The following is a 26,869-nucleotide window of genomic DNA, read 5'->3' as shown; positions in this document are numbered from 1 at the left end:
CCCATAAATCCTCACGGCAGATTTCACTTTTCAGCGGCGGGAAGAGGTGCCTCGGATCCTCCGCGATTTTAATGATCCATCTATTCCCTGCTGCCCCCACGTGCCCCGGCTCTGTGCATTTCGTTGCTCGCCCGCGCTCGCGGTCCCCGGAATCGGATCTCCTGGCGGGCGATGTAAATGAAAAAATTTGACAAGTCGTGACAAATTGAAGGGGCTCGAACCGTGTTGCGGGTGAGGCGGGGCACAAATATTGCGCCAGCTTTTGGGCAAAAGTTCCCCGAGTCGGGGGCACGAGTTGCATCGCCGGGGCAACGGGCGACCCTGGCTCTCCGCTCGGGAAACAATTGGCCGAACGAGGGAAACGGTCAATGTGGAATGCGGCGCGGATACACGGGCGCATGAATATATGCATACAGCGGCGCGGTGAACTGAAATTAAGCCGGTTCAGCGGTGTCAGTTTGACAAAAATATAGACGCGATGGGAGGGAAGGTGTCTCCGCCGTTATCACTGCAATGGGGCCCGTTATTATTACATTTTTCCAGCGCGGGTGATTAAACAGCGCGGGGGGGGGGATTTATTACACCGACAATGGTAAAAAGCGTGAAACCGCGGGGTATTAGCCGGTCGTATGCTTTAATTTAGCGCGGTTCACACGTTTAAACATGTCGAACCGTGAAAGCTACTTTGGCTGAGATTATCAAGGGTATCGAATACAGTAACCGGCGCATTAATCATTCATCGCTCGATTCATCCACTCGGCGAATGTGTGGCCAACTACAGGCTACTCTTGATACCACACAAAACCCTATTCAACCTTCATAAAACATACATCGCCCGGAGAACTATCCAGCCGCGGTGCATCAACGGAATTAGTTTTAACGATTCGTTAGAATCCCGAGGCTCCCGCGCGCGTACCACCCTATTGATTGGTTATCGGAATAATGGCCGGCCAGAGCGGGTAATTCGCGTAGCCAGTGTTGGTAATTCGTGGTCGTAGAGTTGGTAATTCGGCAGTATCAACGTATCGGTGCTACCAGCGACGAATCCAGGGGAGTGTACCTACACGATCGTGAAAGTGTCGTTAATACCGCATAAATTCCCAACCACGTTTTTATAACGCTGAAAACCTGCGACTCCGGGAGCTTCCTGATTTCTTTTCGGATAGCAGCGTTACGGGCCCCGTTAAAATGCTTAAATCCCTGCACTTCTACGAGCATTATAAATCTAAATTGAAAGAGCGTGTCAACGTTCTGTAATACGCTTAAATTGCCACGATAGTTTGTCGCGGAGTCTTGCCACTGTAACGTCCTAAAAAATTACCGTTTCGAACTTTTTTTATCACAAAAAGAATGTATTTACTAAATTGAATTTTTTTCGCATTCTCAAAAGGCGTATGAATAAATAGAAAAAATCTTGAATTTAGTAAACACGTTCTTTTTGTGACAAAAAAAGTTCAAACCCACGGTAATTTTTTAGGGTGTTACAAGACCCCTTAAAACGACGCGTTGTTCGTATCTAGGGGTTGTTGGAGCTTCGCAGACCGTTTCGAAGGAGCAAAAAGAGCAGCTGCTCCAACGTCCGTCCATCAAATTCCTTGGTCAAATCGTTCCGGCCAAACTATCTGATCCGATCAATTATCGTTCGCCGATTGCGTTTCCAGTAAATGACACATTCATCGGGAATAGAGAACAAAGGGTGGCGGGCTCGTAAAAGCGATTCACCGGCTCGTTCCTATCCCTGTATTTGACATGCATACTTGCATGTCATCGGTCGCGGCGGTGCAGGCGCACTCGTCCACGGCCACTACACAATACAAATTCGTTCAGACGCTACCGATAAAGCAAATAATAATCCGGCCTACTACATCCAATATTTGCCTGATCGCCAGCAGGGCCCGCGACTCTGTCGCCTTGTTCCAACAATTACCATCCATTTACGCCAAGCTTAAATTGCATTTCGACTTAGCTCCCCCTCCGACACCTATCCGCCCGGCTGAGTGCACTTCTGTGTTATCGTTTACCAGCGACAAATGCATAATTATCATAAAATTCTGCTACCGCCATGTACTCCGTTGGCTCTGCTGGTTCCATCGTCCATTCGCTCCTCCACCTCCTCCGCGCGTTTTCTGTACGTGTTTTCGGGATTTACGCTGGGGCACAAAGTTATCCACGCGGAATTACGTGTAATGCAAGTTCGCTGAAAGCATTTAATCAGCTGCAGGGAAATTCGTCGCGTAACAGCGAGGCTGAAGATGATACGAGTGGCGGCGAAGAGTTGGCAGCGGCGGGGTGAAGGGATGATTATGAGAAATATGGAAATATCTACTTTACGCGGGGTGGACGTTTAGAAAATTCAGGTCGGGGAGTTAATTTTGGTGACGAAGGTCCCACGGTCGAGTGAAATATTCCGGGGAACCAGGACCAGTGAAGCTAGATTGCTTCCCTGAGTCTTGGCGACTTTTCTCAGTGGTAAATACTGATTGAATACTGTACGGAGCGAGCCGCTACAAGTCCCAAGAGGGGAGCTACAAGGGCCAGTGATATTCGTGGCACCGCAAGTCCCCCTACGTTCGAGGTGTTTGCGGAAAGGCATGCCAGGAGTAGTTTATCAATATGAAATTAATTAGAAATTAGCATACAAACTGCGGGTTTAGCGAGGAGGGAACATGAAAGGCAGGAAGAAGTTTAATGAAAGCTGGAAATCTCGTCCGTGGATGTCCGCTGGAGCAGCGATAGTATCGTCGATATTCTCAATGCCCGCGGAGTTAACTCAATAAACAGGTTTGCGCACGACGATGCAGATCGTTAAGGCACCATTGAAATCTATATCTCATTGTTACTCACCGCGTACATGTATCCTTCCTCCGATGTACGTGGTCTGAATTCGATCGCGGATGTTATTCAATCAGATATAGGTGTGTATTAACGACGCGCCAGATTTTCTCCGCGAGTCCTCTCCCCTCGTTATCCTACAGATAATAATCGACCGAATAGTCCTCTTCCTTGACGGAATTACTCCGGTGGCACGGCTCCTTGGGCTAACGTCTTCGACGTAGGACCAGACCGTGGCTGGCGCTGGAAGGAAACGATGAAAGTTTGTTCGGCCCGGATTTTTTGGCCGCTCTTCAGTGGTCTGATTAAGTCCCACGGTGCCGCCGTTAGCGGGGCAAAATGCAAATGGCGTGCAGCTTGATTCGCGTTTACGATAATTATTTTGCATTGTATGCATAATAACGACGCGCTGCGTGCATGCGTGCACTCGAAAAGTTGCCTGAGTGGAACGTATACCGAGTGACATGGCTACAACCAAATGCATGATTCATGTGCCAATTATCGTTCACACAGTTAAACGGGTTTAGTGCCTTATACGTGAACGCGCGCGCACCAGCTCGAGACACCGTGTGTTGCTCCCTTTATCTCTCCTCTCTTGCTCGCTCTGTGTCCGGATTTCTGTCTATTTGTCTTCTTTACTCTTTTGATCTCTTCTTGCCACTGCCGCTATCTCACCCGCGTCGCTAGCCTTCTCCCTTGTTCCTCCGTTCACTGCATCTGTCTCTTTATCCTCCTTCGCCTGTTTATTTTCCTATCTCGTCTTCTCTATTTGCCCACGCTAGCTTTTCCCTGCGCGTCCCTCTGTCTGTCTTTTTCCACTTTCCCCCCCAGTCGACTGTCCTCCTCTTCCTCGCAGCCTCTCCCCTCCGCTCTGCCTGTCCTCCTTCATTTCACAATGGACGTGTCCCTCTCGTTCTCCCCTTTCTCCCTCATCTCCACCTTTCGCCTGTCTTTGTGTCCCTGTTCTTCTCTAATTTACCAGCTTGCACTATCGCTCCTCTCCCCCTCTCTCTCTCTCTCTCACCCTCTGCTCTCGTCTCACTTGGCAGGGATGGATGCGCTCGTGTGTACGTGCAGGCGTGCAACACAACAGAACGCGCACACGGCGATGGCACACTCGGTGAACGACTTACACAAAAAGCTCTGTAAACGGCGTTGCGTGCGCTGGAATATTGGAATCTTTCGCTGTCGATGGTATCTCCTTTAAGGCGGGACTCCCGACGCGGGGGGAGGGGACTCCGCTGGAGAAAATTACTTTGGGATTTCTGCTGATACTCTGCCCTCGAATTACAGAGATATGGATTTTATAGGGGCTTGCGGAGGGGGGATGTATATACTATTACGGAAGACGATCCGTTTATTGTTTATTCAGCAATTGATTGCAACGACGGGGACGCGTGCCTTCCCCTCATTTGTCATCGAAACTAATCGACGAGTCCTCGAGTCTTCTGGAGTGGATCGACGCTGTATCGGAGTTGAAAGTTTTCCGTGGATACAGCACAAGTGCCACGTGCATTTCAAAGATGCTCCGATCGATGGCTGCGATGGAATTTGAATATCGAGAGCCGAAGGTGCGCCGTTCGATAAATTACGGACCACCGTGGTACATGCCCGATTGATGTCTGTTGATTTATCGGGATGATAACTTCCGTGGCACACTCTTGCCGGTTACAGAGGGGCAGGGGATGGTAAATCGCTTTATTATGTATTCGGGGAATATGCCGAGTCCGCGTATCAGAGATCAAAGTCAATAGACCTTTGAGAGCCGGGATAGTTTTAGAAATCAGTTTTCAGCCGGCGAGTACACGTACCGAGGCCAAGTTACTCGTTTCTGGGCGTAATTAAATTACCCGCCAGCCAAATCGGACGTCAGTCTTCTAGAAACTTTCGACTTGCCTGGCGAAACCTACGCGATCGACCAATTGTTTGCATTCTTAAATAACCGTTGATGCGCGTAGAAAGCTAGCGCGCAATTAAAATTTGTCCGAATTAGGCTCGTTAAAGTTGAACGCCCCACTGGTAAGGTATACGCGAGCATTCTGTGTCAGGTCTGTCACGAGCAGTCCAAATAACATTTTTTCTACCATTTTGTATGTATTTTCTCAAGTTTTCGTTTGCTACGTATTAAAGAGGAAGGACCAAAGTGTATTTTAGCATATTTGTTATTAAGTAACTGATTCAAACAAAAATGAAAAAAAAAAATTGAAAACTGGATAACGCATCAACTAGCCCCGGATATCTCCCCTACGCGTAAAAGAAAATATCTCCACTATAAAGTCGCGGATTTGCTTTCGCGCGACACACGGCCGTGATGCTCGAAAATCCGTCGCGTCGTTGAAAAATATGAGACCCGGAGGTGTTTGTTTGCGCCTCCATTTACTACCCCTCTGTCCGACCAGTGGTAGCAACTCTATTGGTAACCGTTGCATCTGCTTCGCCCTGGTACCGACGGTGGATATAATCTACGCAGCCCTTGCTGTTAAAAATGCAACAACCGTGACTAGGAAATGCAATTTTCTCTGCCATTGATCGGCACAATGTGCTCATCTATCGTTCCTCCGATCCGCTGGCTTTCAGCGTTAACTGATAACACAGCTCATTAAAGGGTGCTTGTACGGGTATTATCAATTTAAATTATCGCTGGCATATTTACCGCTACGTAAGGGGGTTGCTCCCCTACCCCTCGAAGAAACTCAAGGGCCACGGTGTGTTCCTTGGTTGAGAGCTACTGAACACGTACACAGTGGTACAACACAATCCGTGTACGCATACGTACGCGTCGTAAATTTACGAAGGAAGCCACACGATCTTAACACACCGTCTTAAGCTTCTAATTAAAAGCCACGTAGCCTGGCTTCAATTTGGCGTAAGTACTGGTACCTGCCTTCATTCATGGTTTCGGCTTGGAAATATATCACCGGCCGGCTCGCAGTATTATTTTATCGGATAATTTTCCGATCGCCCCGATTTATTGACATCGATAGACGCCCGATCGAATTCGATTCCGGGAAGAGAAAGCGATCATCCGTGACGCGTCGTAAATTACGTCGCGTTTCTAATTCGGGGACATTCTTCTCGTCTTTTTTTTTTTTTATTATTTTCTCATCGCCGTTGTCAGCGTGATTCCGATCGATTCCGCGGCGTGTGCAGCTCGATTTAAAAATGGACAGAGGTGTGCGCGTTAAATATTGAAATTCCGACGGCAGTGTGTTTTAGTCGAAATAACATTGTGAGTGACATTAAACTCGGGCCAGATCAATATCTGCATTACGGTCTCTACAGGCCGGCTCGTAAAATAAATCTCCGGCTGAAATGTTATTATTATACCCGCTCCAAGATAGAAATTACACCGTTAATACTCGCGATCCCCGCGTTAACTTTAATCATCAAGCATCATAATTACAAATAACCTTTCCGCGTTAAAATATGTTATCGAATCACGGAATGCTCAATGCTTGGCAATCTTTTAAATTACAAGCCCCCCGGTCCTGCGCCAATGCGAACGGCCCGAGCTGCCACGACTGCTTTATATTAGCAAGAAGCGATATTTCTTCTCTACATTTTTCAGTTCGAATAAAAATACGAAGCGATTCGAATCTTTACACGACTAAATTGCTTGAAAACTTGCACCACGGGCAAAATGAATGCACATCGATGCAGCTATATCGACGCGCTGTACGCATATATGTATACTGCATAATGCATTCAAGCCTTCCCCACCCTTTGATACTCGACGCGACAAGGAGAGGGAAGAGAGAGAGAGAGAGAGATGTGGAGGGGCGGCGTCGACACGGAGCATCTGTTTTGTATGTGCAACGTGAATTTGAACACGTGTTTCATTTAAATATTTGTACCTGAAACTCGAACGTCGCCAATTTACACAAAACGCCCTCCACTAGAAGCCTTTGACAGACGCCTTTTAAAAGATTGCATCCCGTATAGGCGCGAGTTCCGCGAAGGTTACGCAGTTTTTAGCATTCGCAAACACGTCCGCTTGTTTCTCTATATTTTATTTTATTAGTCGCGCCGGCGTAAACAACCTCGGCGGGAGTGGCGTAGGAGCTGTTTCGCGATCCGTTTAATGAAAAGCCAACAAAAATACCCGGGCCGCTGCGCAGGATCGGGATTTGTTTAATTAAAAACCTTAGCCTTAATTAGGAATATTAAAACTACCCCGCCCGCTGGTATTACGGAGCGAGGAGGGGGTGATTTTTGTTTCGAGCGTGTTTCTCAGAACATGTGCAACGTTAATGGAAAATTCGTTTATTCAACGTGATATTCTCTTCTCCTCGCGCGATAATGCATCCGCAATGCGGTGCAACTTCATTATGCAACTCCGCTCTCAATTATGCAGCTTTATTACAAAATTTACAGGCAGCTACAGAATGAAGATGTGAATTTTAATTGTACATTAAAATCCATTTGCCCCTCGCGAAAATAAAATTCTTTCGACCGGTAATTGAACTTCGTTAGACCGTTCGCCGGCATTGTTTATTCAATCGGCTCTGTCCTCGTCGGATGGGGCAGGCAGGTTCCGTATCGCGCCCACTGTCCTCAATTATATCAGATATGCATTACATTGAAGCGCAATTTAGATTCAAGCCAATCATTCTCATTAGATCGGTTACCTAACCCACAGGTATCGTCTGTCCAGTAGAAATTAGGTCTGGGTTAGGCCGAGTTACGGTCAGGTGGACGTTAGGGGAGCTGTTTTTCGCGAAAGGGAGGACGAAATTATCGTCGCTAATTAAAGCTGTGTGCCAGCATTCGTTAAAGTGCCCATCGGTCAGCTGAACATTGTTGCGGGGCGTGGCATTCATCTTTTTCCCATTTTTTCTTTCTTTTTTTTGACGGAAATTAATTCCACGTCCGCGATGCTTCCCGATATTATTCTGCGACTGATAGATAAGAGTGAATTGGACTCGTGCCAGCTGCCGAGCTCTATATTCGTTCCATCGAGTAAAATGGGAATGAATGATGAATTTAAAGAGAAAAATGACAAACCGATTGGGGGGGGGGAGGGGAGGAATAATCGGGATCCCAGCGTTGCTGACATGTTTGAAACGATTCTGACGCTGTTTCGATGGAAGCGAGATGATTTATTTGAAAGAAGATTTTAGGAGAAGTGGATTAACGAGAGCGGAGGGAAGTTTCTTTTTAATAATTGCCCGTCGAAGAGGTTGAATATTTCTGTGCGTCCCGTGGCTCGTCCCCTTCGCGAAATAGGCCAAGCAAATAACTTTGCATAAAATCGATGAACAGTGAAACAACCTAACTCCGCTCCGGGATGGGAAAAATTTCGTGCACTCCTCGTCGCAGTGGGATCCGCGATGGAAGAAAACAGGTCGTGTCTCTAACTAATGGTGGATATTCCTTGTTGCATATAAAACGCCAGCGCAGGCGGTATCGAGTATCGCGCAGAACTTTCGTCCGGGCAACACCGTGATCCTCGGAAACAGTTGATAAATTCGCAAGATTTATTTCCGCGATAAATACATAATTCGAGCTGAAATTATCCGCGCTGTATCGAGTGATGCCACGAGCGAAATTCGAGGACGAGCAATAACGGAATTCTAATGGAAGCGAAACGAGCTCATTAGATCCGCGCGGAATAAAAGGAAAAACCGTGCTCGCAAACGGGAAACCGTTGTGCATCGAAATGGCAGAAGAGTAAAAATAGTATCGACGCGATAAGAGCGATTAAATGCATCGCGTTGGCCGCGCGCGCGTGTGTGTGCGGCGTTCAAACAGCAGGCGGGAGCGAGGGTGTGCATACATTAATGTGCAGTTGAACATTTTATCAAGTCGAACGTAACGCGTAACTACCTGGCCAACCTGGCCGGAGTCTACAAACTCCCTGCCCATCTGGCTCGTTATTTTTGTCAATTTATTGTCTCCGTCAATGACAACCGGCCCTAAATAATAACCCTCTCGGCTTTTTCGTGCTCGCTGCCCCCTCCAGCCGCCCGTGCATACCTAAGACTGTAAGCGAGAAAGTGAGCGCGAGAAAGAGACGGGATGGGAAGCGGCGAGAGGGACAGAAGGATGCATTGACACGGTTACGCGAGAAAGACGAAAGAGGAGGAGAGGAAGAAGGACGGCCGGCCGCGGTGGGAGCGAGAGAGTGTATCCGGTCGTTGCCACGTCTAAAGCTCGTTCACTTGTTTTGTCTCTCCCCACTCGTGGTCCCCCACGTGTTAGGATGCATTCACACGAAAAGCCACTAGTTGTAAAACCTACTTTTCACTTCTATCGGCATCTTATGCGCGAGTTAATTCGCGTCGCGGTATGTTCGGCTGCAGGAGATTGGGAAATAATCTTTTTCTTTGGAATCGCATGATTTTTGGACGATTGAATTTTTTAGACGCGCTTGGACTGTTTAAATATTAACTTAGTTTGCGAGACCGCGGATACCGAATAATGGAGATGTTGAATAATGAATTAAATTAACCGATGGGGGGAACATTCATGCTCCACTTACTTGATAGAGATTTTTCGCATAATGTAGTTTATGTAAGATAATTGCTATGGAATTTATACAATCGCGTTTCCACGGAAGAGTCGTCGCGTATAGGAGAGATTTAAAAAGGAGCGCTACTATATTTTAAAGCCACGTCACGTTTAATTTTTCACCGGTGTGTAAGTAACGGGGAGCGCGGTATGCTCTGTCCATCAAGATACCTCTTTTACCCGAGGAAAAACAGAAAATACACATTTCACGCGAGCTGTGTGTCTCTTAAAATCAAGATCGTTACAAATACGAAGAAAAAGATTTGTCGCCGAACGTGACCGGAATGTCCTTCTGCTTTGTTCCGACGAGGAACTTTTGCCTCATCGATTTCTGAATGTGTGCGTGTGTAGCAAAATGGCCGTTAAAGTTTATGAGATAACGAAACAGATATTAAACATACGAACGGAGGTAGTGTCACACGATGCGGGTCGAGTTTCAATTTAGTCGGTCCTCTAATTTCCGAATCAAGCTCGCACGATTATTACGCCGAATGTAATTTTTCGATCAAACTTCGGTACGCCACGTTTCGCGGCGTGTAATTACCTGAAAGTCCGCAACTATTGTGCGAAAGCGGAATAGCCGTGCGGTTTTCATTAAGTCGAAGATTTAGTTGTCGCATCGGAACTGGGCCGTGATAAACAGAGAAAACGGTCCGAGACATAAAATAACTTGGCAAGTCTAATGCCGTTGTAGGGCTTAATTTCCGTTTTCAGGGCGCCTCGTGTAACATTGCCTCGCGAGTAATTTCACTATTTTCCCTGTGACCCGGGGTTTCCACTTAAATACCTTAGTTCAACGAAACGGTTTAACTATTGTCCGCCGTTGTGGAACGTGCGCATTCCCGGGGAAGAAATGAATTCAGGAAATATTATTGGAGCACATTGTTATATCTCAGACTCGAGTAGATATTAAATTTTCAGCAACGGAAGCCCGAGTAAATGTTTACGTAGTGTATCGACCTTGATATTCGTCGACGTATTATGTACGCAAGTACGTACATATGTACACCGTACGTACGCTGCCACACGAGTCCTCTGTGGAAAAATACCTTCCATCTCCGACGGTTAAAATACATACGTCGCTTTCGGACATAATTTTTGCCGTTCGTATTAATTAATCCGCAAACCCTTGTGAAAAAGAAGAAACGGTGAAGTGGACTCACCACGATTACTGGAATTTCTGCATTTCGCGCGTATCTAGACGAGCTGTATTCTGTGGCCACATAAATACTTCACGTAACTTCTTCCTTCTTCTATGAAACTCTCTGCGCTGCCTGCGCGTTTCTTTTTTCTCGCCTCCTCTTTTTTACCGTGTCTTCCCTTTTGCTCTCCTTTCTCGCTCCCTTCCCCCTCGCCGCACACTTCTCGGACACCTCCTCTTCTCTCCGCTCCGCTTCTCTGTTTTGCTTATTCCTTCCTTTTTCTTCGCCTCCACCTTTGCCCCTCTCTCCCATCCCTTCGTCTGAGTCGACAGGACAATATTTTACCGGCTTCCGCGTTGCTATAGTAACCACTCGCGACTTCCAAGCTCTCGAAAGCCCCCCATGTACTTCGCTTTTCATCCACAAACCTATATCCCTCCGCGATTTCTTTTGACCATTATGCAACGATTTGTCCGTGTTCCCCTCCCTCGCTCGAGGTTTTTGCGACAAAATTTCTATATAGAACGGAAGCACGAAATCGTTGAAATTTCTCCGCCCTCCATACCTCTTCTCCTCCGGCGACAAACGAATATTCGATCGGATATTATGGTGTCATGCTTTTCCTTCGCTTCTTCGAGAGAGGAAATCAACCATAGACCGCGTAATGCATCGGGATTCGGGATCCTTATATCGTGCTTTAAGATATCGGAAATTGAAGGCTTCCCGGAGATATGTAAATATATTTGAGAATGTCGATGCAATCGAAATCGCGACTGGCGACGCGTCGTGACGCTACTCCCGCGAAAAATATTACTGCGCGCCGCCACGCTGCTGCCCCCTTCCGAGGCGAACGGTAAACTGTTTCCCGCGTCTTATTACCTGCTTACGATGAATTTAAAACAGAGCTCCAATTGGAATATCGTTCTGCGAATTTTACTCGATATCGAATGAAGCGGGATGTGTTTGATACTCCCGAAACAAGCATTATTTTAATAAAGCACGCGAACTTTAAACGCGAATGCTTTGGAAAATATTTATATACGTACCACGTAGTTTCCGTGGAAGATTCATTACTGGGTAAAAATTCTTTCGCGCAACATATGAAATTACAGGCCTGCGAGGACGTTACATTTTGTCGAATTAAGTCTGCGAGCGGAACGTAACGGGGAAATAGTACGCGGAAAATGAACTTTTACGAGAAAAAGTAATTAATGCAAATTGCTATCGTTGCAGCATAAACTGTCGTTTAATACGGTCAGATTTATTTTCATTTCAGCGCGAGTCTGATGCCTTTTAATTTACAGTCACTTAATTCGTTCTCTTTGAGGGACAAGCTGAATTCGAAAAATAAAGCAAATAAAAAAAAAACAGCGCGTCAAAGAATACAGAACCCGACGCGACAGTCGGCGAAATGCGATTTTTATAGTGAAAGGATTAAGAGGGAAACATTTTACCAGCTCGGGTTTTTCAAATATTTTTAATTAACATCGCGATATTTAAATTTTTAATAGTCCGCCCGCGGAGGAAAAATGTTTTAATAACGTAATTAAATACGCTTCATCGGATTAATAATTTCATTTTCAGGCGTTCGTTTTCGCTGCAACGCGAACAAAAGCGCGCGAGAAAAGGGATTAATTATCTTAATTAAAACTGCGACAGGAGGCATTGAATACGCACTCGTTGTTATAAATGTTATTACTAAAATGCGCTAATTAATACGAAATTCATTAAAAAATAACGACGAATCTCATTGTCAGTGGAATAGTTTCGAGAGCGTTTCGCGGTATTAAAATCGCAGAAATGTCATCGCGTTCCCCTGTATCAAAGGACGATCACCACTGCAAGCCCGCGCGTTACAATCGTCCGTTCAATAAAATTATTACGACGGCTATTTTACATCGTCCGAAGTACTTACGAGCCGCGCTGCACCTTCTCGCGCCGCTTAATATAAAACTCTTTACGATAAATATAGTGTCGTGTCCAACTCCGCGTGGCCGTTTATAATGCTACCTCGTGCGAGCTCTATTTATAAATTTCTCCAACTATTTCACGTTTATCGGACGTAAAATACAGCATTCGTAGCCGGCGAACGTAGAGGCGCGGGCTGCAAGTCGGAGAATAGATCATTTACATTTAATACTGGCCACGGCACTGTTATTACAACTTTGCTGTCCGCAACGAGGTCATCGAGTACGGAGTACATTTAGTGTTGTAAATGGACGATTATGGCTTAAATTGCGTGCGAGAGACACAGCATCTACATTTCCGGCGTGCGACGGCCGGAATTTCCTAGACCCTGTGCATGCGCAAACTCAATAAATGTCACAAACTAAGGGAGTGACCAATGCACGCTCCGGCAGACATATTTGTACATCACTTTTGACAGAGAGTGGTTGGATGCTAGGATATTATGTCTGTTGTGTTGTGGCAGTCTGTTACGTCGTCCTATTTTAGTAATATTTCTCGGCGTATAGGAAGCATATAGATTGACAGATAGACACTCCATTATGTCGCTATTGTTTATCATAGGGATTGGCGCACAGAAAGGAACAAGAGTTACCTTCGCGCAACAATCGAGTTTGGCCCTTTCAACCCCTCGTTCACGCACATGCGTGCTCACGCCAATCCTGTTTCACCCTTGATAAATCAGGGCGCACACGTTTCTCTGATAAACCTGTCTCTCTCTCTCTCTCTCTCTCTCTCTCTCAGCATTCGTGTGCAAACACACACGGAATGTGGGTTTTGTTTCGATTACAGGGTCGTTCTTATCGTCTGGCGACGCGTGTCAAAGTGAAAAGGGGTGACATTTGTCGAACAACGCATTGCACTTACCAAAGAACGTTGACAAGCAAATTAATATGTTTACAGACACGAGCCAACGATGGTTAACTTTTCAAGCGGGCAATTTCGGCGAACGTCACTTTCGCGAAAAACGACTCGCGCTTTGCAATACCTAATATCTGTGCAGGTAATTCGTCGATCGAATAAAATGTGAAATGGCAGGGGAAGGGGGGCAATGCGCGGTTGACTATTTTTTAGGAAATTTTCTGAAAACATTTTCAATTTTTCTGTATTCGAACGTGACGTGTATCGTGTTTTGCGCGAAATGTTCGAACTCTACTGCGGCGAATTGCATCGACAGTTCTGCTTGTCCGATACCGGTTGACGAGAAATCAATGTTTTTACAGATTCCCTTTCAAAATCGAAGCCCGATGTGAAAAGTACGGGAGGAAAAATGAACTCGGATGAAAGGGCTGAAAAAGTTTGTTTTGTCGAAAATACAAAAGTAACGGGCACGAGAATGGCGATATTCTTCTTTTCCGAGAGGATTTATACGAATTGCTGGCAGTGAGTGGCGGTTTTATTGATGAATAGTATTTAATTCGAATAACAGGGGGGCGGGGGGGGGGGGGGGGGAGGGAAACAGCATTACCATGGGATCGATCGGAGCGTTGAGAGGTGGTTAAAATACGTTTGTTCGCCGGACTATTCTGCTGTCTCCCCCCATTTAGTTAGCAGAGTGCATTTCGGTATCTTATGGAGCAGCGAATAGACGCATTCGGCGAAACCACAATGCCCTATAGTCCTGTTCGGCGTTACTTTGTACAGGTTGAATCAAATTAAATCGGAGTGTGTCATAAAGAGGGACGTTCCGTTAATCCCCTTGTAATCGGATTTTCTATTCTACGCGTCCAACGAGAAACAACTCGCTCCCTTTTTTTTCCCCCCCCCATTGTGTAATATAAGTAGTAATAAATTTAATTTTCCACGAGACGCTTGCCGTTTGATCAACGCCGGCGACATTCTACGCCGTATTTCCGTCAGTTTTTCTTTCATTCTAGGTACTTTCATTTGGTTCTGAAATTTTTCATTCGACGTGGCCGGGGCTCGGTTCTATTATGTAAATACGAGGGATATTGGTTTTAATGCATGTAATAATAGAGATGGAAGCTATGCACCGGATTCCGTCGCCACGGGTTTGAATTAGAGTTGAACAGTTCCGAGTGCATTATGTGAAATTGTAATTAACTGATATTTGCTCCGGTAGCCCCCGCTACCTCGCAACTATGTCGCTCTGAACATTTATTAGCCTAATTTATGAAATTGAATCGCATCGTAATTCGACCGTAATCAATTCGAAATATTTGCAATGTAATCATTGTTTAAATTAAATTTGCAGAGCCCGCCAGCGGTTGGTGACCACATTTCACAATTCATTTTGCAGGCTACGCTTTGCAAAAGATCGTTAATATTATTACTATTATCGAATAACCGAGGTTTAGATTTCGTTTCGATAAACCGCCGGCTCTTTCGGCGCGGCCTCCCGTTTATTCGCCAGAACAAAGCGTGACAACTGAAAAATACGCTGCAACGCGCAAAAAGAGAATAGGCGAAAGTGAAAGCCATGAATATGGAACAACATCGTATCCGTCTCTGGAAAGCACTACCCGCGGCGCCAACAAATTTGTGAAAGAGCACACCCCTTAATATTCTTCCCTGAAAATGAAGCAACATTGAAGCGTGAAAGCCCTTTAGAACACGCCATAAGTTTGTCCGTATTTACGAGATTTCAGCATGGACGTCGTGCGGAATGAAAGATTAAGGGCGCAAAGAAAGTAAAAGAGAAATACGCCGGAGAAGGGCTGTAGCGAGGATAGGGTGGAAACAGACACGGGGCGAGCGGTGGGGAGGCTTTTGCTCGAAATTCCGGTCGATCGGTCGAAGGCTTAATCGAATTAATAAAGGGCGCAAATGAAAGTTTCTCGTGGAGCCGACGATACATGCCGGAAAATACGTGGCAGCCTGTGTTTACGTTATCGTTTCGATGGTTGATACGATTTGCGCGGCACAGTGGGTCATGTCAAAGTTTTGGCCGGTTGGTCGGTCACTTATAGATTCGATTTACACGTTGTTTGCCGTACTCTTCGCGTTCACGTGCGCTGCACGCGTGTTAGCCTTAAATGAAGATGATTATCGGGCTTTTCCATGGCTGCTTGTAATTCTCTGTTGCTTCCCCCCTTTTTCCTCTTATTAGGTTAGTAAAAAGTTTCATCGTATTATTGTTTGAAATTGTGAAACCCCGGGGTTGGGGCCGGCAGTCGGGTTATAAACGTACAGTTGGCGGCAAAAGTTTCGGGAGGGCGACCGGCGCGGCGGCACGAAAAGTATTCGATTGAAATTTATATCGCGATCAATGTTCCCGGGGATTTTTAGAGGAGTTGAAAACTCGGGGAAAGTATAGAAAGTATGTATTCGCGGAGGGCGGAGTTTAATTTACTTTCGCGATAAAGTACGCGATTTTATTTTCCTTCATAAGGGAATAACGTAATGTAACTAACCCGCGCGACGTGAATTACGCGAAGCCGGCTTGTATATTATTTTACTTCGCGCGGTAAAGTAGTTTGCGATTGAAATAGTACAGCCCGGGGCTCGCGGAGTTACTTAAAGGGGTCGTAAAATGCAAACGTCGCTGTTTTCGACGGAAAGCGGGTTAATAGAATAAAGCATTCTTTTGTATCCATAATTGCCGGCTTGATCAATAATTAACTGCGCCGAACGTTGTTTAAATACGCTTTGGAAACGAGCGTGCTTTAACGCTCCACTCGAGCTTCCCGTTTTTACAGTTTATATTTCGGAATAATTATGTCGCTTTCTAACCGGCTGCTGTTGTTTCGCTTACTATTCCCGCTGTTTGATGACGGAAGCAGAGAAGAATGAAACGCGAATAATTTATTGAGAAGCCGGAGGGGTTCGTTGCGCGAATAATTAGGAGGTCCTATTTCAGATATAAGTAGCTCGGGAAGCAAAGTATTGTCGATTTTAAAAGCAATTAACGGGGGCCTCGACTAGTTCGCGTATTTCATTAACATACCTGCTTGTTCTTTGCCTATTTGCAACGGGGAGGTGCATTTTCCCCTTGCAGAACTTCCCGAGAAAGATAAATATTTCCCGGCAACTTTCGCTAAGGAGGAGCATGTCGGTGCATTTCATTCAGGAATTCAATACGAGATTGCATTGAGGGAGTGGAAGCTCGCGGAACATTCCCCGGAACTTGAATGTTTGTAATCTCTGGCGGATGTGTAACCGAATATCGCGATCTTTAAAATATTTCAACTCCGCTTCGAATGTTCTCGAACACTGCGCTAAAACGGTTGCACCCTCGCAGGGCTGTACAGTATATTCGATTAAAAATCCAAGAGTAGAAACGTGACGTTTCTTTCTAACGGAGCAGAAAAACAAAAGAGTTCCTTTCCTGCACGTGTAAACGGGCCTTTATGCTTTGGTTATTCCTGCTGGTTATTTGCGTATGCGTACGAGCTTTCGTACATTCACGCTGCCCATTCATATATAGGGAAAGAGATATAAATACATGCGCGCGTTTGTAAACAAGCGCGCGCAAACGCACCACACGCACACACACACACACACATCCTCCACAATGTGTCACAACTGTGTAAATTCCCTCCCCTCGTGCGACCACTTCCTCTGTACCACCCCTACTCCTTCGTCCGTTGCCATTTCCTCGTCAACCCCGTTACCACTCGAAAGCCTTTTATTTATTTATGGAATACATTTCGAGATTCAATTTTGTCCACGTATATACAAGCTCGCGCGCTCTTCCTCCCCTGTTTGCTTGTCCATTTCGCCTTATATTTTCCACCTTGACGCTCTTTTCTCTTGTTTGCCGCCTCCTTCCGCCGTTCCTTTTATTTGCCGCCCCTCGGCCAGACACGCCGTTCTACCAATGTTCCTATCGCGACACATGTACCATCGGAAGTAAGAGTCCCTTTTACGAGCCGTAAAATGTCCGCGCGTAACAGCAAAATGTATTAAAATATTTCGCGGACGATACATTCCCCTACCGATCATCGGGGGCCATCGCGTTCCGAGGCAGCGGAGGGAACGGCACACACCCCGTATATTTGCATCCGTGGGTATTGAGAGACGAAAGTTTGATTAACTTTCTTGGAAACTCGCCACAGAATCGATCACTCGAGTGTTGCACGTCACTTAAAATGTTACCCGAGTTTTGGCACCGCGGAGGGACGTGCTCGCGACCATTCTCCGAACACTGGGCTACATTAAAAGACTCAACTTCCAGCTTCAAAGGAATTGAGGCAGCGGTTAATTTCAGACCAAAGTTCGTGAAGCCGCGCTGCAAACCAAAAGAAGAATATACTACGAGATAATTTGCCGCCCCTAATTAGCGGAAAATTTCAACCAAAGACTGGAACATTTGATGCCACTATAGATGTTGTATTTTTTATTATTAAGTAGCAATCACGTACAATAATATCTTCGCTTCGCGACGCTGGAATGCGAGGGTCTGAAGTACGATGGCCGCATACGTAAGCGAGACCGGCACGATTAAACTTTAAAATGCAATTATCTCAAAATAACCGTGCACGATAGTTGGCAAGCCCTTACAGTTGCATCGGATTAATACATCAAACAGCTATATTATCAACTATAGACTGTGCCATTTTATAGGATAAAGGTGTCAGCGATTACGAATTCTGTTTAGAGTTTCGACAACGTGGTTTCTGGGTCCTCTGTGCCCGACATTATTTTCTGCCGATCTGTCACGCGACAAGCTAAAAGAAATTCATGCAAAGTAAATAGTGTATCGTCTGATACATAGATGGCAATAATTGTAAATTATCAGTTACGAGTTAGAAGAAGATGGCGTATTGATTGAAATTTAAGAATGTAACATTCAGTACCCGTTTCTCAGTTTTCGAGAAATTATATTTTTTTTTTTAAAAATGTAAATTTTCAACTTTGAACATTTTTTTAGTTCAAACGGTAACAGTTATTCGGTTGCTTGTGGCGTCAAATTATTCTATGAACCCTCCCGAGTACAACGATATAAGTTATTATGGCATTATGAACATTTAAATATGTTTAAACAACGATCTAAGGGAAAAGGACACCCGAAATGCACCAATATACGCCTCGAAACAGTCACTTGTTTGTTCATTTTTAAATTTGAAACAATACGCCATCTTCTTCTAACTAATAACTGATAATTGATGCGCTGTTTACTTTACACGAATTTCTTTGAACTTTTCACGTGACGGATCGGCGAAAAATAGCGTCGAGCACTAGGTGTCCGAAAAAGCTTACGCTTAACCGTGAACATTGCTTCTAAAATATATTAAACCTCGATTCCCATGTCCCTTTTAGGGCGCGAATCACTTGCACGCGCTTGAACGTAATCGCAGGCGTGGAAAATCTTGTACAAATACGCGTGAGATGATTCAAAGACGTTTTACTTGGTAGGTAGTGTACGTGGCGGGTCGTCAAGGAAAGTTGGTTCGGAAGGACGCAATGGACTATTTTCGTCAAGCCAATCGCTGACTAAATAATACGCACACCGCACTCCGGCCGTCGAGTATTTCGAAAGCAGCCTTTGAACTCCAATTGAATCATCCTCCTTTTCACCCTCCCTTCCTCCGTATTTTCCTTTAATTTTAGACTTGCTTCGTTCCTCCCTGGTGAAAATTTCGCCCTGTCTTCGATCTGGCGAAAAAGTGAGACGCCTACGGACTTCTCGAGACAATTCGGAGATCCCTAAGTGCCCTGTCAGACGCGAATAATGCAGGCGAGGTCGAATGAAAATTTCCAATGACGAATTGAATCGCAAGACTCCGTCGCTCTTAGTCGAATTTCCGTTTTCGCTCCTCCTCTCTGATTCTCTTTTCCCCTACCACCGCGCGCGGCCGTCTATTTCGAGAATTTCGTGTCTTGACACATCCACCGAGCAGATGGAATGGGCAAAAGCGAAATGGGAATTGCTCATCTCGATTTTCGCGACGCGACGTTTCATGAGAATTAACGATATCCCTATTCGTGGCTATTTCCTCGTGTTTTTGTTAGCCTCTATAATTGATAGAGCCGCAGTGACTCGGTTGATGAGAGCGCAGATTCCTGGTAATTCCGAAACTCATGCAGTTTAATTGACTACGTCATATTCGAACGGGGAATTGTACGGAGTAATGGATTCCATCATTCTAGATTTGTTAATCAGAGAAATGGAAGAAGACAGGGGGAGGGGGAGCGGGAAGCAAAGAAGAGCTGACTCCAGCTCGCTAAGGACTTGAATGCGCGTTGCGAGCTGGCAACGTAATTAAAGTCCTTTTCCCGTCAGCCGAATGTCCTTTAATATGTAAAACGAGTCAATTAGAATATCAAACGTGACCTCAAACGAGAGCACGCGCTGCTGTAGCTAAAATAGCATGGATACACCACTTTACCATCGCCCCTTTCGCCGAGGATCGTTCCACCCTCCGCAATCGCAGCCTTCTTTCGCAATCACTTTCGGCTCCCTCCTGCTTCAATTCTCTTCCGCGAAGATCAACTTCTGCTTCGGAATAAACAACACTACGGTCCTCGATGAATAGCGAATAAAGAATTCGTTTGTGGCAGAAGAAGAAGGAGCCTGGTTTCTTATCGAAGGAAAGAAGTCTAATCTTGGTATTCTCCGTTTCTGTTTCAGGTATGTTGCACTCACGTTTTCGTGGCGAGTACAGAGTATAATCCGTAAGTAATATTGAGTACGAAATGTCGGAATACCTTTACGCATTTCGTGAATTTCGTCATCGCTCTCCTAGATGCGTTAAGAAAGATGGGGCTGATCGGAGGAGAATGAAGTTGGTTAAACGCGAAAATAGAGTGTTCCCGCGCGAGCTTTACTCCGAGCACGTACACGCGAGCTCTAATTTGCATGCTTTTATGCGGCGCGAAGTTTACAACGAGGCCCCTACACGTGCCACCGCCCGGAAAACTTTGCTGTTTTTCTTACGGACGCTCGTTGGAGGGGATTCGAATGGATAAATTACGTATTTCGTTGAGCTGTTTCGCGGCCACGAGCCATATTCTGAGGGGGGTGAAAAAAATCACCACCACGAGAACGATCGTCTTTTGCCCTTTTTCTAACCGATGCTAACAAGAAACCTAAGAGTCTATACGATTTCAAGAATTTTATAGAATTTAATGTAGGTAATAAAGATTCAAATTCTTGAAGGCTAAAAATCATAAAATAATTTATAGCATTTTTTTTTCAAACAAGATTTACTGAACAGGAAAAAATAATTTAAAGTCAGAATGCCTTGGTTTTGTTTACGCAGTCATGCTTCATGAAATATGATGCATAGGCTTTCGGATGGAGTCCCTCAACGTTTCTATTTATTCTCTGAATTCCTTGCAGCCGAATAATTTCGAATGTAGATGTTTGGTGACTTATTTGGGAACAGAAAAACAGCCGAGCACGGAGCGGCACGCGCGCTTATTCCACTTCGATCGGAGCCAACTATGACATTAACATGTTTATTATACGGCCGTGATCTCGCTCGGTCCTCGGTTATTTGCATATCTATTCGGATATCACCGAGTGATCATATTCGTTCCTATACCGTTGTTTTCGGCAGTCGATGTTGGAAAGGACGAAGCCTCCAAGATTGATAACTTCGCGTTCACATTCGCGCGCGCCGTCGTGCTCGTCGCGATCGAGTCAGCGGGGTTAATTACCCGTGCACACAGCAACTATGGCATTAATTGGGAAAGATAAACCGAGATTATCGAGTATCTTGAATCGTGGCCCGAGCCGGGCATTAATTACCGCCATTGTGCGGCTAATAATCTTTCGTTGATCTTGCATTAATCTTGCGTTAATCTTGCGTTAATTGGCGGCCGTTCCAACGATCTAAAACTGTCCCCGACTCGGCCGAGGGGCAAACCTGATTCCGCGCGACATAAACGTCGCTGACAGCGTACGGCGCTACGCAATGCAACTCCGTTGCGTAATTTTAGGTAATTACTCCCTCGCCGCTGGGACACCAGCCACGCGCAGTTCGTTCGGGGCATTAATTTTCCAAATACCCCCGCGACCCTACCGATTAACGGTTAAACCAGATCCCTATTGTTTGCCAGCAAGTAAAACAATTCGTTGCGGCTCGGGCCTTCCCATTTCAATATTAATGATTGATTCGAAAGCGCTCTGTAGTTGGTCGCGGGCACGAAAAGCAGCGTGATTGATTCTGATAGTTTTGATACGCGCGGTTCAGAGACGGACGGGGAACAGGGACAGAAAGAGGAGCTCCAAAAGAAGGGGGCGTGGTTTGTGTCGACGGAGGGTGGGCAGAGGGGCGACGCAAGGTGGAAAGAAGTTGCAGTAAAATAAATTATGCAAAATACTTTCCTTCGTTGGAATATGAAATCGTGCCTCGGAGTTCTCGTCACACGAGGCGGAAGGATCCACTTCTCCCGCGGCGACGAATCGGGAATTGTATAAAAAAAAAAAGGGAAAATAAATTCGATAGCGTCTCAGTTGGTTGTCAAACGCGCCCGAGGAAACACGCTCGTATGCGGCATAAACTTTATCTCGCCTTTTAGATACCCTGCATTCGAATACATAAAAAAAATGTAGGTTTTTTCTTTCTACGGGGAGAGAAAAAGGTTATTTAGCCTTTTAGAGGGAAAGAGTTTTCAGTGGATTCGCATGGCACTCTTGCCGCCTCTAACGTCAATAGTGTTTACTCGCTGCAACCCTTTTCATACCTTTAACGCGTGCCGGAGTGCCCGTTTTCGAAGCCTTGCTCGAAGACTTGAAGAAAATTTCCCGGAGAAACAGAAGGGCGCCCCGTTAATTGAACTCAAGAGGCAGGGCGAAGTTACACGAAATATCTGGCCCGCGAAGACTCGCTGCGCGCTTCCGTGTTATTCTCTGCGCTGTCAGAAGTTTTGAATACCTCGCCGTGAGACACAACTTTTATTTACTTTCGACGGGCGGAGGGTAAAGTTCCAGATTCCACTCGGCCCATTTCGATACGCCCGGGGAAATAAAACCTATTCGTCATCATATACGTGCCATGATTTCCGTACAAGCTGACGCGAGAGCTCGGCGGAGGAATTTCTTTAAAACATCACGATTCAATTTAAAGCTCAGAAACCTCGAAATCCAGAAAGGGTAGCTTCGATAAGATCTCCGGGAGCCGGGGGTGTACGGTAAATCTCCCGATTTAGATGGTCGTGGCCGAAGCTTGAAGGTAAATGTCAGAATTGCCGAGTAATCAAAGGTGGCATTGTTAGCGTGAACGCGGGCGGGGGAACGGACACGCGAGCTTTGAAACATTTCCAAGGAAGAGTTACGCGCTCTCGTGTAACAGGGACTGATGAGAGAACGACCAGTCACGGGGAATATAAACGGATTACATGCCTCGAATGCATTTCTTTCGCCCAGCCGCCCCGCCTTGTCCTCTTCACCTGAAACAGAAATACCCGGCTCTTCTTCTCTACGAATACCTGGCCACAGATTTCTCGGACGATAATTAATGCGAAGCGCCTCGGCACACCGGCCGATTGTGAGTCACGTATTTGACAGCCACTAAATGAAGTCCACCGGATACACTGACTACGATGCACTGGCCCTCTGTGTTTTTCTCCGTCGACTCGATGCCAAAGCACTGTCATCGCCACGAAATGATAATTTAAACGTCCGCCTTACCTCCGGGACGGAATAAATTTTTCGCGCGGCAGAAATTCTTCTAGAACGGTCCCGGGATCTCGTCTTTTGTGATCGTATTTTCGTGTTTCTTTCGGCATCTGCCTGGCGCGATTTATCCCGTCTAAAATAAACCGGTGGAACGGCGTTCGGGTATTTTGGAGTACGTGCAAGTTGATCGCGAAATTCATAGAATAAACACGGCCAAGGAGAAACAAGAATTTCTATGGGAGCAGGGAGCCAGATGGCACAGCCGTATCGATCGCCTCGTCTTTTTATCTAATAATTCTCCTTCCGTTCTGGCGGTTTCCGATTCGACGCTCGGCTTTTTCGGTTTTCCCACTTTTTCGGCTTTTTTTATCACCGCTTCCAATGGACAAACAGACCTTTCGACGAAGATAAATTGTTCGGCGCGTTTATTAACGCGTTTATTACACGGGAAACGAGCAACCCTCTTCGATCTTCTGTACCTATATTCCATTATTTCCCATTACGCCGCTCCTGCTCGGCGCGCGTGGTAAATAAAGGCTTAGGCGCGCTAGTGTTATTGTTGCAAATAATTTTTCACTCCACTCCCGCGAGCGACCGAAGCAAGTATCGAGATATTAATGTAATTAGCGTCGTATTAATTACTGCTGTGATTCGTATAATTTCGTAATGGCTCGGACGTAATTAATTAGAGTCTCGTCGAAGCTCCGGAGCCCCATAAACGTTTCAAAATTGATAATTGCATCGATGCAGTTGCCTGCCCGTTATATAATTATTTGATTGCCAGGATTAAAGTTGCAGCCTCGCGTGAAAGAAAGATGCTAGACGGATTTATGTCCAATGCCATCGCCGTTAAACAATTAATGGCACTCTCTCGGCTTGATACGAGTCGGTACTTTCGTTCGAAGAAAGAAATTGTCTCGAGGAGAAAAATACGCTTGACATGCTACGGAGAAAATATTGCGGTATATGAAACGGAGACACTTTATCGCTACGATATATATCATTCTATTCACTTACTCGCGTGTTGCCTTTCGGAGTATGATGGTAAAAGGAGAATATCGCAAGGGGACGAAGAATCCACGCTATGAGATTTCCCGTGCGAAATAAAAAGCGGGCCTCGCTTTATAAATGGCCCAACAAGCGAGCATTCTTCAGGGGCGCAGGGGGAGGATTTTTACGTCCCGATAAAACCTAATAATTTTGCAATTTGTGGCGATGGGAATGCGACGATAAAATATATTCCGCCCGCGTTATTGTACGCTGGAAATTGCAGTTTCTGGGTATGCAAATTTAATTTGCGAATTCTGTTATGAGCCATAATTTGCGATTAAATTGTGTAACGAGATACGGGAACTTTCGCAATATCGGATAAACTGAATTTTCAAAAGATTTATTTGCAGTTATTCTATAAAAAGATAAATCAGCAATCGGGTTATTAAATTCGTTCTCTTTGATCGATAGCGCAAATCGCGAGTTATTCCAATTTTATTTGGAGATGAAATATTATCAGAGAGGGGAGAAAAAAAAGCAGAGAGCGAGAGAGAAAAACGATTGCACAAAAAAGTCGTTTATCTTCTCTTATGCGTTCATAAGTTTATGAAAAATATTGCCGCGTCCCACGGTAATATTAGCTGGAAGGTTAATATTGCAACTCATAATTTCACTCTTATCGCTTTCCGATACCGGGCTGTATAGGAACACTGAAAAGTACATTTTAGCAAAATTACAGTGCAACAATGTCCATCGAGGCCGCACAAACATACACCCACAGGGCCGCGCACACGGCTAGCAAAGTGAAATAATATATGGAACGCAAGCCGGATTACATTTGCATCTGTCATCCGAATCCCCCCCGTCCCCTCTCCACTCGCATATCCATACACGGTATATGTATGTAGATGATGTTGTCACGATTCGTCGGAAATTCGCCGTCAATCTGATTACAAATTTCAAACCAGTATTGAATTCCGTTCGATCCACCGGTGTCATATTTGTGTGACAGTGCAGCAAGCTTTGACCGTTACCCACCTCTCTGTCCTATGTATACATACCCCTCCCCTCCGCCCGTCCACCCCGTTACTCTGCATCCCTATACAGGGTGACATCGCAAACCACCCCGGATCATAGCTCAGAGAAAATTCGTGGGCGCTGCCAATTAAATATATAAAATATATCAAACGCGTCCGCTAAACATTCGCTGTGCTACACGTAGGAAAGACTTTCACGGTTTCGTTGTAGAAAATAGGGGACAGTGGGTTTCCTAAGCACCCGCGATCATTACGTTCTTTGCACCCCGTACATGTTTGTGTGCACACACGAAACTGAATTCTCGGCACGCGCACTCGGCGAACAGTGCATCGTATAAATACGCACGCGTGTACCGAGAGGGGGTGCAACCGTTTGCACGGAACACGGGTGAACGTGTGGGACGGGGCCACGCGGTTGTGCGCATGTGAAGGTGGTTACATACGGTGCACATTACGAGCAGCATCCATGGAGTGGAGATCGTTCTCCTCGCGTTGCCATTCCCCACCCTTCGGTGTAACCTCTTCCACTGGTTGCCCCCGCCTTATTTATCACAGTAATTCTCAATAAACTACTCGCTTCCCTTGTCTCTTGCTTACTCATGAAGTAATAAACTGAATTTACTCCAATCTACGGTCTTCTTCATCGACCGTCCCGTTCCCTATACGCTGGCTGGCCTCCATTCCACGCCGATCACGATGACAATCTTTGATACACGACGGACCGGGCTAGCCACCTCGCGTTAAAATCAGCGTATGAGAATGACTAAGTAGGGGCCACGAATGTCTGTAGCTATTCAGCCTCCTTACAGCGTCGGACTTCCATCTGACCTCGTTTCCATCGAGCGCCACCTCGTGCGTGACCATGGGCAAGCGAAATCTCCGTTTTCGGAAACGGACAGGGCGTCATCCGTTCCCCTTCCGCGTCCATTTCGCTCCGAGGCGCTCCTTCCCCAATGTTTATACGACACGAACGCCGGTACACAAGGTTAATTCGGTAGGCAGACTTGTTAACGGCTACAGACTAATTAGGCAATAAAGCCGGCAGCAATAATGCGAGTGGTAATGGCCTCGCGAAATTACCGTGAACGTGGCCATTAATTTTTACGATTACGATTTTCGCTTGAGCTCGTTGATTCGTTAAATAGAGATTAATTGAAACGCGCATGTTTAGGGGAAAGATGATCGTCGTCGCGAGGAGATAAGACTAATTACGTGCGATGGAATCGATCATAAACATTAGCGCGGCGGCCATGCTGGGAAAACAGCACGAGCGTTAATGCAACGTATTATTATATGCTCAATCGTTCGTGTCTATTAGAGCACCGATACGCGGCCGTTGCTGATAAATTAGCGGGGCTTATTCGGTAGATTGCCATATTCGATTATCAGCTATCCCTGAATTATAAATTATGCGAGATGCAGCGCACTACCACCGTTGAAATTACAAATGGCATCGAATCGAGGCTACATAAATTGACCGACAATGAGTGTCGTCTTCGGCTACGCGAAGAATGAATCACTCCGTGACCGATCTGTTTCGTTTCGTTTCTCGGCATTCCATCGACGTTATTCAAACTCTGACTTTCAGAGAAAGGAAAATTAAATGCACGGTGCAAGGTACGCGGCCTCCGAAGATGTGTAGCGCTCGTTAAACGGAGCAAACATTGCCAGCGGTAAAAAAAAATATGTAACTCAGTCAGCACCGTGTGTATAAAGTCTATTATATGCAGAAACAATGAGCACGGAGCCAGACGGACGAAATTGTAATTAGACGCAAGATGCGCGTACAATATACCGGCGCTACAAGTGGGACTGACTTGTCGCAGAGGGTAATGGGATATTCGATGGAGCATACAATGAGCCGT

The 26,869-nt window shown here is 45.7% G+C and overlaps 1 protein-coding gene and 1 long non-coding RNA gene across 7 annotated transcripts in view; one reads left to right on the top strand and one right to left on the bottom strand.

The window, feature by feature from the left end:
- LOC143375812 (uncharacterized) overlaps positions 1–11,780 on the bottom strand; it is a 65,244-nt gene extending 53,464 nt beyond the window's left edge. For all 3 annotated transcript variants that reach the window (XR_013086985.1, XR_013086986.1, XR_013086984.1), the window contains exon 1: positions 10,506–11,780. This is a non-coding gene — a long non-coding RNA (uncharacterized LOC143375812). The remainder of the gene's footprint in view (positions 1–10,505) is intronic.
- LOC143375803 (uncharacterized) overlaps positions 1–26,869 on the top strand; it is a 147,148-nt gene that overhangs the window by 84,059 nt on the left and 36,220 nt on the right. The window lies entirely within an intron of this gene.

Source organism: Andrena cerasifolii, chromosome 13, assembly GCF_050908995.1.
Source record: "Andrena cerasifolii isolate SP2316 chromosome 13, iyAndCera1_principal, whole genome shotgun sequence".
In the NCBI taxonomy this organism is placed as follows: Eukaryota; Metazoa; Arthropoda; class Insecta; order Hymenoptera; family Andrenidae; genus Andrena; species Andrena cerasifolii.
This window is presented reverse-complemented; position numbering and strand designations above follow the sequence as displayed.